A 20,458-nucleotide genomic window follows, 5' to 3' on the forward strand; every position below is an offset into this window, starting at 1 on the left:
TTACCCAGGCCCGCTCCCCTACCCTATCCCAGTAGCCTCACACATTTTCCATGGCTAATCCATCTAATTCACACATCTTGGACACTAAGGGGCAATTTAGCATGGCCAATCCACCAAAGCTACACATCTTTGGACCATGGGAGGAAACCGGAGCACCTGGAAGAAACTCACTCAGACATGGGGAGAACGTGCAAACTCCACACAGTCACCCAAGGCCGGAATTGAACCTGGGTCCCTGAAGCTGTGATGCAGCAGTGCTAGCCACTTTGCCACCATGCTGCCCTTATAATAAAGCCAACTTTTACCTGGTTTACATCTAACCCCTTGAGTTTTCCAAGTAATGTTTATGTTGCAAAATAGAAAGTTGATTTCAAGAATGAAAAATCAAGAAATGGATTTGTGTGAATGTATGTTTTTGAGCCCATTCCACTCACTAGATTTCAGAAGTAGTGAATCACTGTTTTTTCATTCCAAAATATCCCAATATTTCAACCAAACAATCAGATCTAAGAGACAGCGGCTTACATCTATGTATCACCTTTAACTTAGTAAAATATCCCAATGTACTTCACAAGAATGTTATCAAATGAAATTTAGTAACAAGCCACATAAGGAGACATTAGGATGCTTAACAGGCCAAAATCGGAGAATCTCTGAGGATTGCTGGGTTGGACATGTCAAAGCTAGGAAGGACAAGCTCATGGAGGAATTAGAAGGATTGGAATTTTTTAATCAAAGCACTGCCGGACAGGGAGTCAATTATGTCCGTGAGCAGAGGGGTAATAGGTGAGCAGGACTTGGTGCAAGTTAAGACAATGACGTTAGAGTTTTGGATGATCTCAAAGGTGCAAGATGGGAGGTCAACCACCAGAGCCTTACAATAGTTAAGTCTATAAGTAATAAAGGCATGGATAAGTAGTTCAGCAGCTGAATTCAGTGAGTCTCCTCAGGCCTCCAAAAAATTTCTAAGTGTGGTTGAAGTGCAAATTGAATAGTACTGACCCTTCCAGTGGGAATCTCACTGGTTTTCCCACGGAGGACAACAACTCAGAATGCTTTGGGAGAGTTCCACCCACAATCTCACTCAACTAGCTGAGGTGTACTGTTAAACATGTATCATTTGCCACAGCATTACAGGGTTAGGTTAAAAATGAAACACAATCCCACTCCAGAAGAAAAGAAAATGGCTAAATGAATGGACCCATGTACATCTCCAGTAGCCAAACTGGAGGGGGATGTACTTTTAAAATAAAATTCTACTAAAAATAGACCAAATCGGAATATCCTGCTTCAAAAAAATCCCAATACAGGTTTCCTGAAACTCACTTTCCTTATATTCCATATATCCATTCCTTATATTCACTTTCCTTATATAAGGAACTCACTTTCCTTATATTCCATCGTTTTAGGCTAAGGAGTGGCAGATTTAAAACAGAAATTAGGAGGAATTACTTCACTCAAAGGGTTGTGAATCTGTGGAATTCTCTACCCCAGAGTGCAATGGACACGGGAACACTGAATAAATTTGAGGAGATAGATAGGTCTTTAATTAGTAGAGGGATGAAGGATTAAGGGGAGCGGGCAGGAAGGTGGAGATGAACATGAGGTAAGATGAGCCATGATCATATTGAATGGTGGAATAGGCTCGAAGGGCTGAATTGCCGACTCCAGTTCCGAGTTCATATATGTTCGAAATCTTACATGCTAACATTCAGCATTTGACAGGAAATCATTCATGCACACCTTGTTTGAATGAGATATTTTGATTCTTAAAGTGGCAAAGTACTCACGGAGTTAATTTTCAAATTCAGCCTACCTTAGCACCCAAAAAACAATGTGATAAAGTAGTTTCCATTCTGTTGGTGCACTGTGTCATTAAAAGAGGAAGTGCGTCTATTTAATTTGTCACTTCCCTTCCCTTGCCGTTACTTCCCTCTATGAGAGGTTCCAACCAAATCATTCATTCGGATCTGTCCACCTCAGTCAATGCCTATAACTCAGAGCTTGGTGCAAGAACAAAGTATTGAGAAATAAGAATGCTTGGTATCATGCTCAGTTGAATGTTATCCTAAGCAACCAAAGGGGTCACGGCATCTCCCTTGGTGAACTATGTTCCGTTTCCTCAGACGGATTGGGAAATTGATGGTGGGCAAGTGCCAACCAAGTGACCTGGGCAAAATGGTTGTTCATTGGGAACAAAACATTCTTATGTGTAACTGAACTGAGTGATTGCACCAAAAATCACGAGGATGATTGCAGGATTATCGACAATGCTCCAGATCCTCCTTTAGCCTTACCTATGTCACAGTATATGCTGTTTATAATGAAGAAGGCATGACATCTAAAGCTGGGAACAAGATGGGCGATTATAGTTTGAATGTCATTTCCTGTTCGCGGCAAAGGGACTAGCTTGAGAGCAATGATGTGCTTTTAAAGGAAAGTTTTATTCAGACCACAAGGCGTGGTCAGTGTGAGGAAGAGTTCTAAACTGGCACATCCTGAAACCAATTACAGGCAAGCTACTATTGGGTAAGAGAGTTAAACCTAGATTGACATCTGGCACATTCAGAGGTCAATTAAAGGTTAATTGGTGAGGAAAATTAAAATTGCTCAGTTGTGGTTCTGGGATGTTTTAATAATGAAATCTGAGCCAATCAGTACAAGAGTCATACACACTTATATATGTAACACTTCAAGTGCAATGGGAACACGAGATGCAAACTCTTAGATACATTTTATCGTGTTTTCCACTACTCGTTTATGATTTGAAAGATAACCTATTTTACAATGATAGGGAAGTAAAAGTTATACTTTATAACACACAATGAAGTAACGAGTGACCGAACAAGCCAAATTGAACTTTCTAGCACAGCATTTTGAGATTGTTTCATCTCCAATTTTGCCCATTTTTCTTTGAAAAGTTTTGATCAAAAGATTGATTATTATTATACGTTGTCTTTATCTTCTTAGACTTTAAGCTCTTACACTGCAAATTGGTAACCAGTGTACATCATGTTGGAGGCATGCATTTATATTGGGAATGGTGGGGTGCCATCATGCGCTTTAAAAGCAGTTGGGGTCTTGTGGCAATGAGCGATGACCCTGAGGTATAGCACTGTCTGCCAGCTGCTCCAGTAAGGTTGCTAAAGTGTATTTCCAATACTCAGATGATGGGCGGGATTTTATGGCCTCACTCACCCCAAAACTGTAAAATCCTGCCCGACGTCAATGGACCTTTCCATGGTCCGCCCCTTGCCCGCTCCAATTCCTGTGGTGGGCAGGATGGTAAAATTCCAGCCCATATGTTTACGATATCTGGATCTGCAACTGCATTTATGAATTTCCTTACACTCCTTAATAGGCTCCATCCTGCACTCAAGTTCACCTTTGAAATGGAGCAGCGTTACAAGCTCACTTTCCTCAACATGCTAGTTAATCTGCTAATGGACTTTCTACTACTATCTACCACAAGGCTACCTTCACTGGTCAATGTACACATTGGGATTCCAACAGCCCCACCGGCCATAAAATTGGTCTTCAGCAAAGTAGTAAATCGGGCCCGAGCCATCTGCTCCCCATGCAAGCTTGATGCCAAGATAGGGGCCAACAAAGTTATGGCAAATGGAGAGGAGGGTCGACTCCATGCAATTGAAGTGCCGCCATTTGCTCTGTGCTGCTCAGGGGGCTGGGGCTCAGAGAAGCAGCACGGTGGCACAGTGGTTAGCACTGCTGCCTCACAGCGCCAGGTTCAATTCCGGCCTCGGGTCACTGTCTGTGCAGAGTTTGCACATTCTCCCCATGTCTGCGTGGGTTTCCTCCCAGTCGAAAGATGTATGGGTTAGGTTGATTGGCCATGCCAAATTGACCCTTAGTGTCAGGAGATTAGCAGGGTAAATATATACGGGAATAGGGCCCAGGTGGATTGTGATCGGTGCAGACTTGATGGGCCGAACGGCCTCCTTCTGCACTGTAAATTCTATGGATCCTAAGCCCTGGGAGCCATTGGGAACTCCATGCTGTGAAGAGTTGTGGCTCAGGGAATCCGAGATGCAGTATTTGCTCGGTGCAGCAGGGCAGACCAAAGCTTTTCAAAACCCAGGAACAGTACTCGCTCAATGAAGCTGAGGCAAAGGAAAGCCCAGGAGCAGATGAGTTCTACTCAGAGAAGCTAGGGAGCTGGAATCGTGCTGATAACTGAGATGCAGCTATATGAAAGATGTTAGAGTTCTTTGAAGAGATAACAAATAGGTTAGACCAAGGAGAGCCAATGGATGTTATCTATCTTGACTTCCAAAAGGCCTTTGACAAGGTGCCTCACGGGAGACTGCTGAGTAAAATAAGGGCCCATGGTATTCGAGGCAAGGTACTAACATGGATTGACGATTGGCTGTCAGACAGAAGGCAGAGAGTTGGGATAAAAGGTTCTTTCTCAGAATGGCAACCGGTGACAAGTGGTGTCCCGCAGGGTTCAGTGTTGGGGCCACAGCTGTTCTCTTTATATATTAACGATCTAGATGACGGGACTGGGAGCATTCTGGCCAAGTTTGCCGATGATACAAAGATAGGTGGAGGGGCAGGTAGTATTGAGGAGGTGGGGAGGCTGCAGAAAGATTTAGACAGTTTAGGAGAGTGGTCCAAGAAGTGGCTGATGAAATTCAACGTGGGCAAGTGCGAGGTCGTACACTTTGGAAAAAAGAATAGAGGCATGGACTATTTTCTAAACGGTGACAAAATTCATAATGCTAAAGTGCAAAGGGACTTGGGAGTCCTAGTCCAGGATTCTCTAAAGGTAAACTTGCAGGTTGAGTCCGTAATTAAGAAAGCAAATGTAATGTTGTCATTTATCTCAAGAGGCTTGGAATACAAAAGCAGGGATGTACTTCTGAGGCTTTATAAAGCACTGGTTAGGCCCCATTTGGAGTACTGTGAGCAATTTTGGGCCCCACACCTCAGGAAGGACATACTGGCACTGGAGCGGGTCCAGCGGAGATTCACACGGATGATCCCAGGAATGGTAGGCCTGACATACGATGAACGTCTGAGGATCGTGGGATTATATTCATTGGAGTTTAGGAGGCTGAGGGGAGATCTGATAGAAACTTACAAGATAATGAACGGCTTAGATAGGATGGACGTAGGGAAGTTGTTTCCATTAACAGGGGAGACTAGGACGCGGGGGCACAGCCTTAGAATAAAAGGGAGTCACTTTAGAACAGAGATGAGGAGAAATTTCTTCAGCCAGAGAGTGGTGGGTCTGTGGAATTCATTGCCACAGAGGGCTGTGGAGGCCGAGACGTTGAGCGTCTTCAAGACAGAAATTGATAAATTCTTGATTTCTCGAGGAATTAAGGGCTATGGGGAGAGAGCGGGTAAATGGAGTTGAAATCAACCATGATTGAATGGTGGAGTGGACTCGATGGGCCGAATGGCCTTACTTCCGCTCCTATGTCTTATGGTCTTAAAGATGTGCAGGTTAGGTGGATTGGCCATGCTACATTGCCCCTTAGTGCCAAAAGATGGGTAAGTTAGCTGGAATAGCCATAGTAAATATGTGGGGTTACAGGCTTAGGGCAGAGGGAAGGGTCTGGGTGGGATTGCTCTTTTGGAGGGTCAGTGATAGGCTGAATGCTGGCCTCTTTCTGCACTGTAGGAACTCTATGGTCCAATCTAGTGGAACGTAGTCTCGGAAGAAGAGACTGAACAACTGGGAAGCGAACAGTCATTGGGGCAGTTTGCATTGCAGTGGCCCTTGAGGGAATCCGGGAATAGATCTTCAAAAGAGAGGAGCTGAAATCCCTCGGGAGGAAGACAGAGGTGTAACGAATTTTGTGACTCACCGTGATCGCTGGTGTCTGGGTGGCTTGTTGAGAAATTAGTGGCATCTGCTATTTAATGTGCTGTTTGTGGTGCGTTTGATATCATGTTGCCTTTTAATTCATACTTACTTCAAGTTAATTCTGTATGTTAACAGTGTAAAATGGATGGTGTTGATTGCTTGCTTTGCTGGTTTCTCTATGGTAAAGATTTCTTCTGTTGGTTTAAAACTATGGAATCTTGTGGCTTTATTCTGTTACTAAGTAATTGTAATTTCAAATTTCATCTAGTTTACAACAAAAGTGAACATTCCCTAACCACATCACAACAAGTTTGAGGTCTGGGTTGGGATCATAACAACCTTTCACCCCACCTCCGCAGACAGTGATTGTGTCTGGAAACATAATTAAAAATAAGCAGTCTATAAACAAGTCCATTTAACTTGCTGCAATGTATACAGCTGATCAAAGATAATCTCATGTCCATGTGTCTATCATGTTAAATATGGAAATATTGTGCTGGATGACTCTTCCATTGCTGACAACAATATTAAAATGTCACCTTCATAAGGAAGCTTTTTTCCAACTGGGGCTTTCACACTCACAGAATGAACTCACAACTGACATTAGACAGTTACGTGTAAAAGCATGTTGTATTTTTTATTTCATATTATAGACACTCGGGGTGGGATTTCCCTTCCCCTCTGCAGTGTGTTTCACAGCAGCTGCAAGCAGCGCACTGTTTGAAGTTTATTTATTAGTCACAAGTAGGCTTACATTAACACTGTAATGAAGTTACTGTGAAAATCCTCCAGTCACCACACTCCGGCACCTGTTCGGGTACACTGAGGAAGAATTTAGCATGGCCAATGCACTTAACCAGCACGTCTTTTGGAATGTGGGAGGAAACCAGAGCACCCGGAACAAACCCACACAGACACAAGGAGAACAGGCATAGACAGTGACCCAAGCCAGGAATCGAGCCCGGGTCCCTGGCGCTGTGAGGCAGCAGTGCTAACCACTCTGCCACCGTGCCGCTGTTCACTGGTGTTGGGATCTTACGATCCCGCCATTGTTAATGGGGTTTCCCGTTGAACGCACCCCTTGCCATTGGGCAACACCAAGGCGGGGGTGTGCCATCGTCGGGACCGTAAGATCCCACCAGCGTAAACAGCAGCAAGATTTTGGCATAGAACTTCACACAATTATTATGTCAATGTACTCCCGCAGTAATATTTCCTGAGGAAATCTTATTTTTTTTCTCCACACTTCCACATCAGCACATTAGGAAAGGGGATCGATATCCACTCTGTAGTGTACAACTTTGCCAATCATTCTGTTCATTTAAGGTTTTTGCTATTGTGCAAGAAAATTGTAAGTGCCCTGTTCAAGGTGCAGTCTGATTTTGTTAGCAGGAAAGCAAAATCAATTCCTAAGGAACACAATAGCTGCAAATATAATTGCCTCACTCAAGGCTGTGTACTTGCATCGGAGAAATTTTACTAGAATATGGTGGTGATGTTATAACTTTATAACCTTTACAATTCTTCAAAGCTCTGACAGGAAGGGCGGGGAGAAATGAGACCATGTATTTGGAACAAACTTTAAAGAGGCATGTGTGCTCTGCTTCCTGTACTGTTCATGCTTACAATATTTTCAGAGCTGAAAAGGGGATATGGTGCTGACAGTTATCGATAAAATTGCTCCCCGACCACATGGGACAATTGGACGGACAAGGTTAAAGCTATTTGACTATTGGTGATCACTGTGTCAGTCGCCACCATTTAACAGTAACAAGGAAGTTAATAACTTGAAGTTGCGACCCAACTCGAGGACAACAAAGCAGCTCTACAGACAGCTGAAGGCTGAGACCCAGCAAAAACCCCTCGACCTAAAGTACAGGTAGTGGGTGGAGAAAGAACAGGAGAACCAGCAGTTAGCTAACAACCGTGACACGTGCGGTTTCTTTAGTGTAGCCAAGACCACCTATGGCCCAATCACCCATGGTCACACCTCACTGTTGGCCAAGAACAAAGAGGTGGTCAGCAATTACAGAGAGGCAGTCAATGCCCACTAGAAGGGGCACTGAGAAGACCTCCCTAACAGAGACTCTGTCTTCAACATAAGTATCCTTGACTGCATCCCGCAGCATGCTACCTGCCACCATCTCAGCACAACCCCAACCCAGCAAGAGGTAGAAAAGGCCATCTGACAGCTAAAGAGCAACAAGGCACCAGGAGCAGATGGAATCCCCATTGAAGTACTAAAGCATGGCGGTGCAGCACTATTAGTGAGAATATGTGACCTCATTTCCCTTATCTGGAAGATGGAGAACATGTCAGGAGATCTCAGTGACACCAAAATTATGACCATCTTCAAGAAAGGTGACACGAATGATTGCAGTAACTACAGAGGAATTCCATGCTGTCAGCTACAGGGAAAGTCATCACAAGATCCTCTTCAATGACCTGCTCCCTGTGACTAAAGAGTTCCTCCCAGATTCCCAATGCAAATTTCACCCACTAAGGGGCACAACCGATATTTTTTTAATTCATTCATGGGACATGGACATCACTGGCTGGCCAGCATTTATTACCCATATTGAGTTGTCCTTGAACTGAGTGGCTTGCTAGGCCAATTCAGAGGGCAGTTGAGAATCAACCACATTGCTGTGGCTCTGGAATCATATGTCGGCCAGACCAGGTAGGAACAGCAGATTTCCTTCCCTAAAGGTCACCGGTGAACCAGATGGGTTTTTCTGACAATCGACACTGGTTTCATGGTCATTACAAGAGAAATGCAGGAAACAGCACCAACCCTTGTACATGCCTTCTTTGACCTCACAAATGTCTTCAACACTGTCGACCATGAGGGATTATGGAACATCCTTCTCCATTTTGGCTGCCCCTAAATGTTTGTCACCGTCCTTTGCCTGCTCCACAGACACGCAAGCCGTGATCCTAACCACTGGATCCTCCACCAACCCAATTTACATTCAGACTGTGTAATCGCACCGATGATCTTGTCAATCTTCCTTGCTACAATGATTCCATCTCACCCTCAGCAAGCTCCTCGCTGGAGTGGAGCTAAACTACAGAAGAAACCTCGACCACCTGCAGGCCAAAGTTGTCCCATCCTCTGTCATTTAAGTAAATAGACAATGCTTGCTTCTGCACACACTAGGAGGCCAAGCTCCAAGCCATCGTCTACACCTTCACCGAGGTGTATGAGAAGATGGGCTAAACATCCATCTACCAATCTCTCTCTCCCCCCTGCCTCCCCCCCCACCCGCTTCATAGCACTGCCCCGGTTATCAAAATCCATGAAGAGGCCTTGGATAGTGTGGATCATTTTCCATACCTTGGGAGCTTATTGTCAACAAGGGCAGATATCAATGACAAGGTTCAACACCGCTTTCAGTGTGCCAGCGCAGCCTTCAATTGCCCGAAGGAGAGATTGCTTGAAGATCAGAACCTCAGACCCAGTACAAAGCTCATGGTCTACAGAGTAGTAGTGAAACTCTCCCTCCTGTATGGCTCAGACTCATGGACAATGTACAGCAGACATCTGGAGATGTACCACCAGAGCTGCCATCACAAAATCCTGTAAATCTATTGGCAGGATAGGAATACTAACATCAGTGTTCCCAGGCCAACATCTCCAGTATCAAAGCATTGATCATGTTCAATCAGTTCCACTAGGTGGGCCACTTCGTCTGCATGCCTGACTCCAGACTCCCTAAATAAGCATTTACTCGGAGCTTTGATATGGCAAACGAGGCCCAGAAGGGCTTCAAGTACACACTCAAAGCCTCCTTGAAAAAGTGCAACATCTCTACTGACACCTGGGAATCCCTGGCCCAAGACCGGCTGAAGGATCTGAACACAGAGTTTCATCGCCGAGAGCAAGCTGAAGCCAAACGTCAATAGCAAAAGGAGTGCGTGACAACTCGGACATCCCACCCACCCACCCTTCCAACCACTGTCTGCCCCACCCGTGGCAGAGACTGTAGGTCACGCACTGGACTCCTCAGTTACTTCAGAACTCATTATTAATGTGGAAGCAAGTCCTCCTCGACTCCAAGGGACTGCCTAAGAAGAAGCATCCACCAAAATAGTGCAATCAGTCAACATTCTAACTTAGCACATTCTAAGCTGGCATAAGAGAGAAGCACGCGTTCATTCAGCTTAAGTCTGCTCCCCAAAATGATCACAGATATAATTTGACCATTTAACCAACCTGAAGATGACAGCTCACATCTTTAATAGTCACTGTACTATATTGTGGTCTTCCTTAGAAGTAAATGGCTTAAGAGAAGTTTACTGCTGCTGTGCAGAGAAAAATTGGGATCATAAATTTCTTATCTGTAAATATGTATGCAACTTTATTACAGGACTTTCCTTCTCTCTGCTACTTTGCTGAGTGAAGTACAACTCTAAAAGTTCAACCCTTTGAAAAGTAAAAGTTGTTTAATCACTCTTATTACAATCAAGCAATTGCAAAAAAATTTATTATCCCCTTTTGCTCCTTGTTCTTCTGAACTGTTGAATATCTTTGTTGAGTTGTTTTGCCTATTCACAGGATTTGACATTACTAAGGTCAGCACATATTGCCCATTCTGAATTCCACTTGAGAAGGTGTTGGGGCAGCACAGTGGTTAACACTGCTGCCTCACAGCTCCAGGGACCCGAGTTAGATTCCCAGCTTGGGTCACTGACTGTATGGAGTTTGTACATCCTCCCCGTATCTGCATGGGTTTCCTCCAGATGCTCTGGTTTCCTCCTACAGTCCAAAGATGTGTGGGTTAGCTGCATTGGCCATGCTAAATTGCCCCTTAGTGTCCCGGGATGCATAGGTTAGAGGTATTAGTGAGATAAGTAGGTGAGATTACATGGATAGGGCCTGGGTGAGATTGTTGTCGGTGCTGACTCGATGGGCCGAATGGCCTCCTTCTGCAATGTAGGATTTCTATGGTTTCTAATTGACGGTTTGCTAGGCCATTACAGAAGGCAGTTGAGAGCTAACCACATTGCTAGAATCCCATATAGGGGTAAGGATCACTAAGGACTTAATACCCTTTCTTCCCTAAAGGGTTTAAGAAAATATAGTACTTTCATGGTCACCATTAATGGTACTAGCATTTGATTCCAGATTTTAATTAACAGATTGAATTAAAATTCCCTAGTTGCCAAAGTGGGATTTGATCATGTCTCCAGGTTATTAATGAAGGCCACTGGATTATAAATCAAGTAACAGTACCACTACACTACAATACTTCATACCAGCTTCTTACTGTGCAACAGAGTAGGTAACAAGCTGGACACAGTTAGATAGCTACACTAATATCCAGAGATAAACAGACATTCATCTAGAATGTGTCACAAATATGTCATTTCCTCTATATTTCTGCCAGTACAACATCTTCAACTTATCACACTTCATAACTCCTCCAAGATAGTTTCCCTGACAATATCAGAATAATCACTTTAAAAGAATGTTGATATTCGTCATTCTATGCAATACGATTAGGGGAATGAATTGAGATGAGCTGTGAGAACACAATTTGGCCATGGCTCAGTTTTGGCCTTAACTCCGTTTTCCCACCCATTCCCTATCTGCATGGGTTCTCTGAGCCATCAGAAATCTCAGAAGGCACAATGATATAATGAATTATTAAACCAGAATCCTATCTACTCTTTTGTATCATCAAGCTGCCAGCTACTCTCACAAATAATGGTATCACCCCAATATAATAGAAATGACAATCATTGAATTCTAATGCAGTGTTTAAGTGCCACAAATGTATGCCATAGATTGCTAGGGTAGACATCACCATGGTCATTTGCACAGTAAGCCACTGATCTCGGCTGTGTTGCTGTGTGGAGGTTACTGAGTGTGGAGGCCAGACTCAAACAGAAGAAAAATCATCCTGGGCCACTCACACAAACCCCTGGCAGCTGGACTCAAGTTGATAATAGAAGACACATGGAACGCCCAGGTAATCGTAGTGTATTGCACAGGCAGGACTAACAAAGGGAGGGAACCCCATCGGTTTAGAAACAGAGAGTTAACGCACCCCAAAACGTTTTAAGCATTTTTTTAAAAATAGGGTCCTGATAATAGAATTCCAAAAGTGCAAGTGATTCAATGCCTGGTCTGGAGCCTAAGTGTAGCCTTCTTCCCAATTTCATTTGGCCATAATAAAGATGGTCTCATAACTAATAAACCCTTGTTCCCCACCCCCTAATCAGCAAAGAACCACTGATAAATTGGGTGAATGCAATTTATGAAAGGAGAGCAGCAATGTCTGTCGAATTTTAAGCCAGGTCCGAACTGGACTGAGGCATGTGTCTACCAATTACATTCTGTCTGCAAACAAAACTGTCTGATGTATTTGATTCCACAACTCTACTTGTAAGACAACTGTTCCTGCTGCTGAGCTTCTCCAGAGGTAAGTGCTTTTTGTTAATATTTTGCTCCTCACTTATAGTAAGCTCCATGCAGGGAGCAATGTCATTAATGCTTGGCCAGCCCACCTCAGAACGACTTGGTAACCCAAAGCAACCCTCAAGAACAAACATAAACAATGGCTGAGCTTGACACTTTCAACACTGCTTCCCCGTCTATAAAAGGTTAAACAGAAAACTTTCATACACATCTCATTCACCAGGATACAACTGGGTACCCAATGTCCTTTCAAACCCTGCCACAAACATATTGCAATGGAATCTAACACAACAACCCAAGTCCCAATATGACCGAGATTCAATCAATCAGGAATTTTATGTACGTTATTAGTAAGCAATCACTGATATTATAGACAACACTGACCAAGTTGTGTATTGCTCCACAGTTGCGAATATACAGAAATAGGGAGTAAGGAAAAAGTGAAAAATAGGAAAAGAGAATAAAGTGAAGAGAGAGATAAAAGTAAAATAGCCTAACAACATTGTAATAATGAAGGAATGAGTGATTCAGCAGACAAGAATGGCGCATGAATAATTGGAAGAGGGAGACAGATTGAAGTGAAAGACATACACAAAGAGGCGAAATAAACAGGAACAAGTGAAAAGGTAGCGAGAAACAAGCAAAAACAAGAATGAAAAGGGAAGTCCATACACTGTTTGATTTCATCACACAACCCACGATATGCAAAGATCCAGCCCAATGCCATGCTACCGATGTACCAAGTAACGTAGAAACATTGTGGGCTATCCTGCTGAATGGTGGGAACTGTGGTAAAGTACAGAAGTTAATCATCATAGGTGGAAATGGTTGCTACGAGAGGACACAGGTTTAAGGTGCTGGGGTGTAGGTACAGGGGAAATGTTAGGGGAAGTTTTTCACACAGAGGTTGGTGGGCGAGTGGAATCGGCTGCCGTCAGTGGTGGTGGAGGCAAACTCAATAAGGTCTTTTAAGAGACTGCTGGATGAGTACATGGGACTTAATAGGATGGAGGGTTATAGAAGGTAGGGATATGTTCAGCACAACTTGTGGGGCCGAAGGGCCTGTTTTGTGCTGTAGTTTTTCTATGTTTCTATCATTTGCCTGGTGTTTCCGCCAAAGTTAAAATAAATAATATTCTACCCCAGTGTTTTAAGTTTACAAAAGAATATCCTCTTCATTGAAACAAAGGTTGGGTATTTGATAACGTAAATGCTGCTAATTCACCAGGTAATATTTTCCTTCCTTTATTTCACAAACCCTGGTATCCCTAAAATTGGTTTTATGGCTCTCTCTCATTTGCTTTGTCTGCTCCTTCTAAAGTAATGACTGGAGTATGAGCTATTGGCTAGGTTTCTACCCTCAGCAGGGAAGGAACTGCTTTGGCATTCATCATGTAGATAGTTGCCCAGAAACTTTTTTTGTGGGCTCATCAGTGAAGATTTCCACTGTCTGTTTCAGTTTGGCTCTACTGATGATCTGTGGTATTTGGACAGGAAAAGCAACATAGAGGCTTGCCAACCAATCAGATTGAAGAGTTTGCACTGTGATGCACAGAATCTAAACCAGGAAGTAAGAAACAGAAAACATCAATTATATTTGAAAAATGCACAGGGAGCAAAATAAGGATTGAGAAATATAAATGTGATTTAGAGAAAGATAAAAGGGAGAAACAGAAAAAAAAATTTTTTTTTGAAAATCTCCAACATTAATTTGCAGAATCAAAGTCCACACTGGTAAAAGTATTTTTCAGGGCCAGAGAGGTTTTTCAGCATTAATTAACACTTATTACACCGTTAGAAACTCCCTTACCGCTAAATGCACTAGCTCCAGCACAGGACTAGTGGCCAAGTTCTAGCTATCACAGTGATTTCAGTGGCGTATTTAACGGCGATGACTGCATCCTATAGAGGAGCAGCGTATCTCTGACTGCAACTTCTGCATTTCCATGTTTAATCACACAAGTGTGAATGCCAGAGTTGCAGTCAGATATACCCTGTAATAATGGCAAGCACTGACAACCCTGCCATTGTTATTGAAGTAGAGTTCAGGCTGTTATAACAAGATATTCACATGCTTTACATCACTTGTCTGGCACAGCAACTAGAAAGTGAGGTGAAAGGGGCTTAAAGTTTCCACTGTTTGTCAATCACAACACCATATCGGCAATGGCTGAAAGGAAGGTATAAAGTACAGATAAAGTTGTATTTCTGGGCCCTAAAATTTCAATATTGCCCCATCTGCACAGGCTTCGGTGAGCAGTAGCTTTTTAGAAATTATCAAGGCTAGCCCTCCTACTAGATATCAATTAAGTGTAATAGATATCATCATAGAATCCCTACAATGCAGAAGAGGCCATTCGGCCTATTGAGTCTGCACCAACCACAATCCCACCCAGGCCCTATCCCATAACCCCATGCATTTACTGTAGCTAATCCCGCGACACTAAGGGACAATTTAGCATGGCCAATCTACCTAACCTGCACATCTTTGGACTATAAAAATATCAATTATTAGGACTCAGATGTTAGGAATTAAGCCTAGCTATCAACAATTCAATGAAAGGAGAAAGATGCAACCAAATGTCTATTTCCACCAAAACAAATTGAACTTCGATTTCTTTTGCAGAACAGAAAAGCAGCGTTAAGAATCTAACCACACAGGCAAGACCACTGGTTTAATCATTCACCCACTGAAGTATCATGGGTGGGGGAAGAGCTTGACACAATGAGGACTGCAACAAAGGACCTTATTAACCAAACTTCCCCTTCATAGAGATGGAAATGCTGGCCAGCAATAGAAGCTGCCTTTATCCTTTTACTTTCTGCTATGAATTGTGATGCCTCCAATTTCTATCTAATATCCCAGTGTGTTCACCGCTCATTGCCCACTGCCAGTAAGGCCCAATGCCATCAATGGTGTCTTGAAACTTGCCCATTAAAATATTCGTAACCTATGCCTCCAAATCATGAAGCATAGCAGTGAGTTTAAATAAATAAACTGGAGCGAATTTTCCTCTTCTGCCCACCATGGGAATCATAGCAGGCAAGGGACAGACCAGGGAAAGGTCCACTGACCTCGGGCAGAATTTTCCAGTTTCAGAGCAAGTGCGGCCGGAAAATCCCACCCATTACGTTTTATAATCAGACTTCTAGGCCAGAATCTAACCACTATTCATGCCAGTAAGTTTTTCCCATCCCACCGCAGTGAACGGAGATTTGGCCAGCCGCCAAATTCTCCGATCTCACTGCAGTGGGAGCATGGCGTGAGCAGGCGGTAAGATCACCACCCCCAGTGTCCAGTTTATATTGTAGACATTTCTGAACACTGCATTCAAATGTTGAGAAACCATAACCTTGGTGGTTTAGAGAAAACTATAGTTTATATAGCAAGACAAACTTCATAATACTTTGAAGTTCAGCTACTGTCAACAACCAATTCGTACACAGTAAGTCAAACAAACAGCAATGAGATCACCAGAATGGATTAGCTGGTTGGTTATGTTGATTGAGGAATAAATATTGACCAGGACAACAGAGGAAACCTCCATTCTCTTCTTCAGAAAGTACCCCAAGATCCGAGATGGTAGGCAGGCCCCTGTTCTGATGTCTCGTATGAAAACAGCACCTCCAACAGTGCAGCAACCACTTGGCGCTGCAATAAAGTGTCAGTTTGCATTATGTGCTCAAGTCTCTGGGAGTGAGGCTCAAATTGTCATGCATTTGTTATTTCCTGCTTGACTATTCAGCTGGCCTCCCATTTCCACTCCATGAGTTCATCCAAAACTCTGCTACTGCTATCCTAACTTGCTTTAATTTCCTTTTGTCCACCACCTCTGTGTTCACTCATCCACACTAGTTCTTGATCTTTACAATCTTGTATTCAATTCCCTGCACAGCCTCAACCCTCTCTATCTCTGTAACCTCCAACAGCCCAAGAGCTCGGCATTCTTCTAATTCTGCCCTCTTGTGCATCTTTTGTCCCACCAATGGTGGTGGGGTCTTCGGCTGTCTCGTCCCCAAGTTCCAGAACTTCCTCCCCTGACCTTGTCTGTATCTCCATCTTCCTCCTTTTCTCAAGGCACACTTCAAAACTACTGCTTTGATTAAATTTTTGATCATTTCAAAACAACCGGTGATCTAAACCATAATGACCACTATCCTTCTGTTGTAATGCATACTACCTTGAAGAGATGATGTGGAGATGCCGGCGGTGGACTGGGCTGGGCACAGTAAGAAATCTCAACACCAGGTTAAATTCCAACAGGTTTATTTGGAATCACGAGCTTTCGGAGCACTGCTCCTTCATCAGGTGGAGCGACCACCCACTCCACCTGAATGAAGGGGCAGCGCTCCGAAAGCTCGTGATGCCAAATAAACCCGTTGGACTTTAACCTGGTGTTGTGAGACTTCTTACGGTACCTTGAGCGAACTACTGAGGGCACTTATTTCTATGCAGCAAGCTATTGAAATAATCCAGGCTGACCCCTTAGCCCAGTACTAAGGGAGTGCTGCACTGTCAGAAGTGCCAACCTTTATATGAGAAGTTAAATGGAGGGTCCCTATGCTATCTCATGTTATGTAAAAGATCCCATGACACTATCTGAAGAGGAGCTGGGGGATTTTCCCAATGTCCTGGCCAACATTCAAATCATTCAATCAACAGGAAGAAATTAAACTCCACATTTGTAAAAGTCAATTTTCAAACCGACAGTAATATTAAAGACTTCATCACGCCTTTTAAAAAAGGTGCTTACACCAAAATGGGCAAGCCCCAAATTTCGGCAGCTACAACACCAAGTGCAAGAACTTCGCACCGTCCAATATAATTGAATCAGAGGTCAGAATGCCAGATTTCTTGCAGCCTACGGAAAAGCAGCAAGAACTTCGACAGCAACTTGCGGATTTTCACTCTGCATCTCCCTGAAATTGCCGCTCGATTTGCGCTCGAATAATGGTGCCTCGCCCGTTATTCTTTTTTAAACAGTAAAACGCCCAACCACAAATCTACCTGAGCGACCCAAACACACACACACACACACTCGAGACCAAAGTGTGGAAAGCAGTGAAGTGGAGCTTGCAGTAAGTAACCAGCCATTACAATGAATAGAAGGAAAGGAATAATAGATTGTATTTTCTTCATACACACACCGCTTCCTGGGTCAAAATGAGTCAGTATTGTGGCAATTAACCACGGGCAGAAACTGTCATACAACAATTGGACACGCAGCAGCTAAAATTAGAGTAACCACATCTCAGAAAGGAGCTGGTGCCCCTTTTGTAAGTAGAGTTTTCAGGGAGGCCAGTTCCTGGAACCACCAGTAAAAAAAGGAATCACGTAGAGAGAGAGGCAAAGTGGCATGCCAAACGGATAGAGGATATTAACTGTTGGTGGCCTAATCTCTTTCAATACTGCTTACGGATTTTCTAAAGGTGAACTCTCGAGTTTAAAAATGAAACAAAAATAAATAAATAGAATGAACATGAAATTTGCCCGTCTGCAGCTTATTGCATGGCACGCTCCGTTAATAAAAGACACTTGCAGCTAATTGCAAGACAGCCAAGTCTAGAGGCACCGCCCCATTACAAAAGACGCAGCACATCCCCCGAGCAGGCTGTGATAAAGGCTCAATTCCCGATTTCTTCACGGGGACAAGTCTTTCCTCAATCAAATCAATGGCTACTGATGGCGATGCTCCCTTTCTGACTGTGAAGCAATGTAAAAAGGAACATTAAGGCAGGGGCTCTGTCGAAAAACCAAGGCGTGTGCCAACATCTCAGTGAACACTGAAAGAGCGGCTCCACTCCCGCCGCTCCAGGCTCCTGATTTCTGAGCACTGCATCCGATCTGGTGCAGAAGTGTTCTCTCTCTCTTCCGTCTTAGTCCCATTACTGAAAGGCATGCAACTCACGCTGCTTTTATTAGATTCCCAACTCCCCCTCCAAGCAAAGACGTTGTGGCCCAAATTAAAATAACTTTGGCTTGGGATTTTAAAAAAAACACATTTCTGATCACAGTAACCAAATACACAAACGTAGCGCGCAGAGTTAACACACTAAAACCTGTAACTAGGTAAGGAACAGCGAGTTGGAGGAAATTGGAGGTCTTTCATGCTTGGAGTAAGGGGGTGGTAGATGGGCCGAAACGCCGTCCTCACCCGCTCGCAGTTTATGGAAACTGTCACCTTACATTTACTTTTCCTGTACGTCAAGGGTACTCATTAAGGGGTAAATGCTGGAAGAGGGGAGTGGGGGACACTATACTCCAAATGATATCACCAGTGTGGGTGGGGTACTGAAAAAGCAAAAACATAAAAATGTCTGATACTTATTTTGGAATATAACATGTGGAATGTCAAAGGAAATGGTTGGGTTTTCCAAGAGCCCTTAATGTCCAGCTATCTGCAGCAGCTGCACACCCACTCCAGTGTTCCCAGAGTGGTTTTTTTTACACCCAGTTTCTCCCACCCTTATTGTGTGCTGTGCATTTTTTAAAAATCGTATAACACAATCAGAAGAAATATTGGACAGCCTGTATCCCCCCGCCCGCCCCGGTAACATCCCAAAGCATGGGATCTGCATTCATTCATTGTATCACACATACACACAGATACAAGACAAATGACAGGCAACCTCCAGCCTGGGAGGAACAGGTGAGTTTCACAGGAGGAAAGGACACGGCTGACGGTGCTTACCGTGTGCATGGGTCGCTGCGGATCGGGCGCTGGGTTTTTTTTAAAGCACAAGCCGAAAGTCAGCGGAACTGGGAAGAGGCGACCGCCGGTGCTAAGGCTGCTGCTACCGCCCCGGTCCCTCCTCCCGCAGCGCAGGCGCCTCTCTCTCTCTCTGTGTGTGTCTCACTCACAGTAAGCAATATTCAAATAACTCCCTCTCACACACACTGGAGGCAAGCACGCCGGCAGCAGCTTGTCCTGGGACTTGTAGTCTTTGCAAACCAGACCTATAGCAGTGTTCTCCAGTGTGTGTGTGTTACATGCTATGGATGAAAATTCTAACATGAAGAATTTCATGTAATTCTTGTTCAAGTCGGCTTTAAAAATATTACTATTCATTTAACCCCTTTACAGTTGTCATCTTCAGAGCTTTGCGATTAGAATGAGGTGGATATGTATATATATATATGTACACACACACAGTACCGAGACTTCTTATAAAACATATTACAGAGTTTTTTTTACTATGATAAATGCAGCCACACTTGCACTTGAAACAAAAACGCACTATGTAGGAGATTATTGCATTTTTATGTGGGGTTTGATCAATACTCATGGAGCAAGACGACCATTATCACTGGGTGGATCGCATTAACGTGGATTAAAAGCTATAACTAAGTGAACGCCCGACATTTCAATTTTAGGAACACAGGGCTTAGGGAGTGGGCCGTTCGGCACTTTTCCAGCCTGCTGCACCATTCAATAAGATATTGGCTGATCTGGTTATGGTCTCAGTTCCACTTTTTTGACTACCCCCATAACCCTGTCCAGCAAACATTTTGATTTATTATTGTCACATGTATTGGGACGCAGTGAAAAGTATTGTTTCTTGTGAGCTAAACAGAGTTCGTAAAGTACATAAGGGAGAAGGAAAAGAGTGGGTGCAGGATATAGTGTTACAGTCACAGCTAGGGTGTAGAGAAAGATCATCTTAATACAAGGTAGGTCCATTCAAAAGTCTGATGGCAGCAGGGAAGAAGCAGTTCTTGAGTCAGCTGGTACGTTCTTTCAGACTTTTGTATCTTTTTCCCGACGGAAGTAGGTGGAAGAGTGTATGTCCAAGGTGCGTGGGGTCCTTGATTATGCTGGCTGCTTTTCCGAGGCAGTGGGAAGTGTAGACACAGTCAATGGATGGGAGGCTGGTTTGCATGATGGACTGGGCTACGTTCACAACCCTTTGTAATTTCTTGCGGACTTGGTCAGAGCAAGAGCCACACCAAGCTGTGATACATCTGGAAATGATTCTATGGTGCACCTGTAAAACTTGGTGAGAGTTATAGAGTGGACATGCCAAATTTCCTTAGCCTCCTGAGAAAGTAGAAGCATTGGTGGACTTTCTTAACTATAGCATCAGCGTGGAGAGACCAGGACATCTAACTCGGTCCTGAATAAGTTAAATGACCCAGCCTCCACTGCTTTCTGGGGTAGAGAATTCCACAAAGTACCAACCTTTTGAGAGAGGAAAAA

The 20,458-nt window shown here is 43.7% G+C and overlaps 1 protein-coding gene across 2 annotated transcripts in view; it reads right to left on the reverse strand.

Moving 5' to 3' along the window:
- Positions 1-19,125, reverse strand: part of LOC144498588 (fatty acyl-CoA reductase 1-like) — a 213,299-nt gene extending 194,174 nt beyond the window's left edge. For both annotated transcript variants that reach the window (XM_078219925.1, XM_078219924.1), the window contains exon 1: positions 18,953-19,125. The gene's annotated coding sequence lies outside the window, so the exon portion shown is untranslated. The remainder of the gene's footprint in view (positions 1-18,952) is intronic.
- Between the last annotated feature and the right edge of the window lie 1,333 nt (positions 19,126-20,458).

This window comes from Mustelus asterias, chromosome 9 (genome assembly GCF_964213995.1).
Source record: "Mustelus asterias chromosome 9, sMusAst1.hap1.1, whole genome shotgun sequence".
NCBI classification, from domain to species: Eukaryota; Metazoa; Chordata; class Chondrichthyes; order Carcharhiniformes; family Triakidae; genus Mustelus; species Mustelus asterias.